This window comes from Lactuca serriola, chromosome 7 (assembly GCF_051521515.1).
Source record: "Lactuca serriola cultivar US96UC23 chromosome 7, Lser_US96UC23_V15, whole genome shotgun sequence".
Classification (NCBI taxonomy): Eukaryota; Viridiplantae; Streptophyta; class Magnoliopsida; order Asterales; family Asteraceae; genus Lactuca; species Lactuca serriola.
The window spans coordinates 88,842,712-88,850,834 of record NC_136414.1 but is presented as its reverse complement, the minus strand read 5'-3'; positions in this window follow the sequence as shown (position 1 = coordinate 88,850,834).

The window sequence follows — 8,123 nt, the reverse complement described above, 5'->3', positions numbered from 1 at the left end:
TTAACTAAAATATTTTTTAAATTTAATTGAACAATCATTAAAAAATTTCAAATAATTAGCTTAAAATAACTTACAATAACAACAATTAAAAATAATTTTATATAAATGATTATATTGTTGCCTTTAAATCAAAAAACAACGTCTGATGTTTTAAATAATTATAATGAAAGAAATTAAAACGTTAAGAAAATAATTTTTAAAAAATTAATTAACAATAACAAAAAATATAAATAACATTAAGCCATATATTATATTTAATTTTATTCATGAGTAACTCGCAGGTAGAAGTCATTCAAACGTTTGAGATTATACAGTTATAATAGATGTATATATTATCAAATACTTCAAAATAATCAATATATTATATTAGTTTAGTATATGAATTATTATATCAAATTTAACAACAACATTATATTTATATTTAAAAAAACATATATTTGTAAAGATTTCAACTATATATGTGTTTCTGCGCAATGTGCGAGTATTCTCCTAGTGTGTGTATATATATATATATATATATATATATATATATATATATATATATATATAGTGAGAGAGAGAGAGAGGTTCATATAGGAAACCTGAAACCTTCATTATTGTAAGTATATGACTAATTATGGACCAATCATTTGATAAAAATAATTTGAAAATTCTACAATAAATTAATAACGAGAAATTAAATATCCTCTTATATTTTCTTAACACTTATCTTTCTATCCATGGTGACATATATCACATTTAGTAAAAATAATAATATTTTAATATATTTATCACCATTTATAATGAGTATGGAATAAGTAGAAAGTAAATGTAATATGATATTTAATTATTAATAATGAATAATTTATTTTCAATTATTAATAACAAAAATCAATGCTTATATTTATGGAATTGTTACACATTGTTCGTCACAACCCTTGATCATCATCATTCTTGCCATTGTTGTCACTTATCATTCTAATCTTTGCCACCATCGCACCATCATTCTTCCCACCGGCTACCACCGTTGAAAATTTATTACCCAATGTTGGAAGGTTATCAATTGAGGATCCTCACTGGTTGTGATCCAAAGAACATTCGTTTGGGCTATCACAATGGTGGTTCTTGGATAGATAATTTAGTAATTGAAGTAATTTGAATAGATTAAAATGCAATATGTTAATTTTTTTGGTGGTGTAATCTGTGATGATTTTGATGATGTTAGAGGTATATGTGATCAACTTATCATGGCTTTTGTAGAGTTTTTTTTTTCTCACAAATTAGTTAATTACCCAAGTGAATAAGAGATAATGAGAATATACCGGTCTTTGTGTTAAGCATTTAAGTGATGAGTAATTTAAGAGAGTTCTTTTGTAATGTCTATGACTTCTCGATTAAAGTTTCCCCTATTTATAGGGACGGGCAAAGGAACGGAACCAGCCCTGGACTGGGAACTGAAGTCGGCCGAAATTAAGAACCAAATCGGACCGCCGGTTCTACCGGTTCGGTTCCACCGATTCCTACTGGTTTTTGTCGTGTCTTCAATGTTGGAACCGATCCTTGATAAATAACAACAAATGGTTCCGAGTTTTGACGGTTCTACCAGTTCCGGTTCCTACTGATTTCCGATTCCAAAAATCTATAAGAATATGATCCCGATCTCGGCCCTACCGGTCACATCGGGTTCCGGTTCTGGTACCGGTTCCCCGATCCATATGTTTATCCCTACCTATTTATAATCTTCTTTTTTGGATTTTCTTAGATTTTTGTAAATGTTCTTTTATAGGGTAATTAACAAAAAAAAAAGAAAAAAAGAAAACCGAATGTAAACATATCACTGTATTTTTTAGGACACACGACACATGATATGGTAATTCCCAATTGTGCTTAGACTTTTATTTATTTAATTTGGATTTTGACTATTTTATGTTTATGTTTAATATAATGATAAAATATGCCAATATTTTTATATGAATAGGGAAGGACATGAAAACTTTTAATTGCAGGTTATGTTTGTCGGTTGATGATGAGATAAGTTTTTGTTTACTTTAAGAATGAAAGACTACAAAACAACATATGTTAATGATATTCTTTAAGAATATGTTAATGATATTCTTTATGAATAAAAGACTATAACCAAAATATTCTTTAAAAATAAAGGCTGAGAAAAAAAAAAAAAGAACTAAAGGTTCAAGAAAGTTGCAAGTACTATTGGCTGGTCGAAGATGAACATTAATGATAAAAACGATGAACAGTAGAGAAGAATGTTGAGTTTTTGTATTTCCCAGCTTTTGACAATTAGATTCTTAAAAAAGAGTAGTATGTATAATAAATAATATTCTTCAAGAATATTGTAGATTATACAAATAATGTAATATATACTTTTTCAAAAAGATTCAGAAATAATATAATATAGAAGGTTGTGTATATTCATTAAAAATGGATGTATATTTATCAAGAATGTCTTATGATAATGTCAATATTAACTATTCTTATTATCAAGAATGAAGTTTTAACTAAAATAATTGATTCTTAATCATTCTCATGATATATAACAAACTTTAGTTTTTTTTAAAAAAAAAATCTTAACCATGAATATTTCATATTCGTCATTCCAGATATGTAACACCTAGTTTCGGAATATTTTTAATTTCGGAATAAAGAGTCGTAAATGGATCAAGAAAAGGTTTTGGGTTGTGAAAGAATAGAGTTTAGACCCTATTAGATGTTGATAATGTTGGTTAAGTGATTTAAGCCTTCGAATTGTGATGAAGAAAAATGGTAAAATGGGAAAAGTAATATTTCGGGCATCTTGCATGGATTATGGTTTTAGTTCAACATGTATTAAGTCAAAAGTAATTAGATAGGGTTGTGTGGATCGTCAATACATTTCCGTACATATAAATATCACCGAAATGGAGTTGAAACGAAGAAGTTATGATTGTTTGAAGTTGAAATGAAATTGGGTGAAAACTCGTTGTCACGAGGTGAGAAGCATATTCTCAGAACGTGAGAAGCATGTTCTCAAGAAGTGAAAAGTAAGTGGTCACGAGGTGAGAACTTGGCAGCCCAAGCCCACAAATTTAAGATTTTCTATGTATTTAAAGGGTGGTTCCGTGTTTTTGGGGTATTTTCCATCCTCCATTACACCTAAAGCCTTTTGAGAGAAACTCTAGCCTCCTTTTTACAACTTTGAGCCTCCCTCTCATCTCTCATCTATTTTTGGAGTTTTTACTGGTTTTGGAGCAATGCTTTCATGGAAGATTGATCCTTGAAGCTTAGCAATTGAAGATCTCAACTACCATATACCTATTAGACCTTTGTAAGTTATAAAGTTCCAAACTTTATTTCATTTTATCTTTAGATCTAAGTTTATTTGGTGTTTTGGTCCATTTTAATGAGTTTTGAGTGAGAGTTGGGAATAAAGTTTGCAACTTTATTCCTTTCTAAGGTCCCAAGAACATTGTATGTTTCAGGTATGGACAGACAAGTAGTTTTGATGTCATGCATGAGATTTTGACCCATTTCTTACCCCCTTTTGACCTAGTTTTGGGAAGGACATGTATTGGACATGGATGACCATAAAGAAAGGATTTTTATGTTACATTTGGGTGTATAAGACCTTCTGGAAGTTTTGGTTGCATGGATAAAGGGATTAAGAGCTCTATACATAAATATGTCCAGAGCGCTTCTCACGACGTGAAAACTTGGGTGTCACGACGTGAGAACAGAAGAATCACGATTAATCTGTTTTATTAGGTTACAACATGACCAATAGATGGTCACGACGTGACGACTGAGTGAGTGACCTTGGAATATTGACTTGGACCGTTGACCAAGTTTGACTTTAGGTTAAATGGAGTAATTTAAGTACTAGATTGAGACTTGGTCCATGTTTATTGTATAGGTGACTTGTAGAGCCGATATTTGGAGCAGTGATCAGTTATCTTTTGGACTTTGAGGTGAGTTTTCCTCACTATATTGATGGGTCGAAAGCACCAATGCTGACCCACTAAGTTTTGTTATTCATGTTATATAAGACGATGCTATGCAATAGTGAGTTGTTAAATTGTAGATCTGTATGATTACCTATATTGTTGGTTATATGTTAGATTGGTATATCTACATGATTACATGTATTTGCCGGTTAGTTGTTATATGTTGCATATGTCGACATAGTACGGGTGGGTTAAGACGATACTACTTTGTGTTGTAGGCCAACAAACCCAGGGCAATCTAGTCGGGAGATTGTGGACCGGGGGAAATCCAGTTGGGAGATTGTAGGCCAGAGGCAATCCAGTCGACAAACTCTGGGCCAGGGGCAATCTAGTCGGGAGACTATGGGCCAAGGGTAATCTCGTTGGGATACTGTGGACCCAACATGAATGTTTGTATATGTTCTGTTTTATGGGGTATTTTGGGAGAACTCACTAAGATTTGGTTTACAGTTTGATTTCATGGTTCCAGGTACATAAGATGATTGGAGCAATGAAAAGGCGTCATTGTGCATATCATCCTTGGATATTTTGTGGGATACCCTGATTGATGACTATGTCTTTTTGGAAACAATGAATTAAATGAATTATGAATTATTAAATGATTTTAAAATGAAATTTTTGCTATGATTTTTGGGATGTTACAAGATATATAGTCGAACCTTTTGTTCAAAACTATCCATCATCTCCCTATCCCTTATTCTTATGTTAAGATCCTTTTTTGTACTTGATTAGCCTGAGAAGGGACCAAATCCTTGTTGTTGAGCTAGAACTCCACCTACATATTTACATTTAACAATGTTGTTGTTGGATCTATATACCCAAGAATAATTTTAGAATAACATTATTAATAATATATGATCATATATGGTCACACCAATAACAAGTTGACATAAATATATTTATTTATAGAAATTTGATTCTTGATAAGTAATTATAATTCTTTCAATTAAATGGAATATACTTATTTTGAGAAAATAATATTATTCCAATGAAAGTATTATGACTTATATCATATCGTATGATATATTAATGATGGGTTTTAGCTATAAGAACATCCTATATGCTCATACAAACCCTAATGCTTGGATCTAGGTTTCTCTATTGTACATGCAAGTTATCCAAAACTATAAACCCTAGATCTAGCATATGATAATCAATATAACATATAATTAGGGTTTAGATCATACCTTGTGTAACAACGTAAATTTTCAAAACAAAATTTTCATTTCTTAAAAACATGTTTTCATCCAGAACAAGCCATAAAGATCCAATGTATCATATCATAATACAAATCATATAATCCCAAGATCATAAATCCTCCATCAGTGTGTACAGATCACGTCGGCGCCTTCGCACGGTCCTCGCTAGTACCTGAAACACATAACACAACAACTGTAAGCATAAATGCTTAGTGAGTTCCCCAATATACTACTTACGCACATACGCCTTTCCAGGCCCTGACCTTCCGGTCCATGTGTCTCAGGGGACTTCCGTCCCGACTCGGTAAACCTTCCGGTCCTCATCACAATGCCTTCCGGCCCATAACATATATGCCTTCCGGCCCATAACAAGCATAGCATACATAGCACATATAAACGATTAACTTATCATATACGATGCATACAACCCATAACATATCCGACCTTCCGGTCACACAATAAAACCCTTCCGGGTACAGTATAGTGAGAAAACTCACCACGTGGAAAGTCTAGAATCTCACGTGCTCGCTATCTCCGAATCCCACACGAAGACTCAACCTCGCCTAATCATAACGAATATCACTTTAATTAATATAGACTTCCACCACTAGACTTTACCCCTTATTAACATTCCTCAGAGGGGTAAAAGACCATTTTACCCTCCCTTGACTCAAAGTCCACAAGTTGACCAAAACCCCAAAAGTCAACAAAAGTCAACATCTTCAGTACGCGGGGCGTACAGACTGATGTACGCGGGGCGTACATCGCCAACTCAATAATCGGGGTCTCCACCCAGTACGCTGCGCGTACTGGGAGTTACGCCCAGCGCAATAGTCAGATCTTGACACACTTCATTTCTGGTCTTAATCGGTTAAGCCACTACTTCAACTTCTAGATCCGGCCTTATTTAAGCATCCTTACTCATAAAGTCGGAACCTTTAAGCCTTGGCATGGCTGTAAAGGCTCTTACACTCCTTAACACCTTTCCATTTCAACTCATGGATCTAGATCTCATGCATGGCTAATCATTCACATCCAAGATTACATTTTTATGGATCTACAACTCAAATGGACCAGAAATATGATGGATCTAAGCTAATGGAGACCACTTGCTCATAAAGTCTCCACCTTTGGGACCAAAACCCTAGAAAATGGTCCATAAAGCATACCACAAGATCTACAAGTCAAGATCCGAACTTTTTACCTTAGAAAGAAGCTCCAACCTTTGCTAAGCCCGGATCTACACTTGAACACCAGCTCCTAGCCTTCACAATGGACTCTTCTTCTCCTTTCCTACCTTGAAATGACACCACCAAGCTTAGAACACTCACAAAAGGGCTAGGAACGAAGGAACACTCTCTTAGGGTTTCTTTCTGAGGAATGGTGGCTGAGGAGCCAAGCCATCTCATTCCTTTTATAGCCAACAACTCAAATTAGGGTTTTGGGTCTGGAGCGATTACGCCCGATGTAACCTTGGGTACGCCCAGCGTACCCAACGATGACGTGTTTAAATGAGGCGCGCGAGTACGCGCAGCGTACTCCTTGTACGCCCAGCGTACTCGCCCAACACAAAGGCTGTAACGACCCGTGTCCGGTATGGTAATTCCTTGGTATTTATTTTGAAGTTTTGCAAGAGGGACTCGGCGAGTTCATAGCCTGACTCGCCGAGTAGGGTCGCGATCTCGAGCACGTGTGAGCCGGGGACTCGGCGAGTCCATATCCCTGACTCGGCGAGTCCATCCGTCTGGGTGAAACCCTAAATCCCCGGGTTGCCCACTATTTAAGTCACATTATAGCCCCATTCTCGCCTCCCTCACCCTGAGAACACTGTGAGAAAGAACCCTAATCCTCCATTGTGTGAGCTAAGTGTTTTGTGCCATTTTGTGAAGGTTTGAAGAAGGAGAAGAAGCAAGGAGCAAGGAGAAGAGGTGTAGTGCAAAGATCCAAGGGCAAATCTGAGTTATTTGAGGTATTTTCGGATTTTCCCTCTTGTTATATGCTTTGAACCTCCATTAGAGCCCTCCTAGGATCTAGTTGATGCTTGTTCCAAGCCTTATGTTTGCATGGATGCTTTATTAAGTCGAGATATCTATAGATCTGAATGATTGGGTGTTGTAGAGCCCAGATCTACTGCCTTTTTGGAGTTACTTTGCATATTAACCATAGATCTACCCATTTTGTGCATCTTTTAGCCTTATTTCCCTTATTCATGAGGTTGTACACGTAAAGTTGGAAACTTTACGTGGTAAATCAGCTTATTGGACTCAGATCTATCAATTGTATGTGTTGGATTCAAACAAAATCGAGTAAAAATCAGTTGCATGGCGGCAACTCGGCGAGTCGGGAAGAACGACTCGGCGAGTTGGGTCGCGAGTCCCCGATTCCTTCATTTTATCAGTGTCGAGTGGATCCAGTGAGTTAGAGAGTGGACTCAGCGAGTTGAGAGTAGACTCAGTGATGGAGGGACTCGGCGAGTTGTTCATACAACTCGGCGAGTCCAAGGCAATCTTCTTAAGCTCAAGAACAACTCGTCGAGTTGTTCATAGGACTCGGCGAGTCGGATGAAGATTGTCTGAGTTCTTGGATCGGGAGAGTACTCGTCGAGTCGATGCCATACTCGACGAGTAGCAGCGAGTTAAGTCGAGGAGTGAGAATAGGGACTCGGCGAGTTGGCGGCCCAACTCGGCGAGTCAGGTCAACTATGGGTTGACTTTGACCGAGAGTTGACTTTGTCTGAGAGTTGACTTTGACCTGGGGTAAAAGAGTCATTTTACCCAGTGCAGTGTTTAGTATTTGATTGAGTATGTTTATGGTCTTGTAGCCGGGGAGATACCGGAGCAGCAGCAGTTAGCCCTCAGAGCTATTCACTCAGCAGCCAGTTCACGAGGTGAGTCTCCCTTCAGTAGGATCGGGTCTACGGCCACAATGCCGGCCCGTGTAATTATCA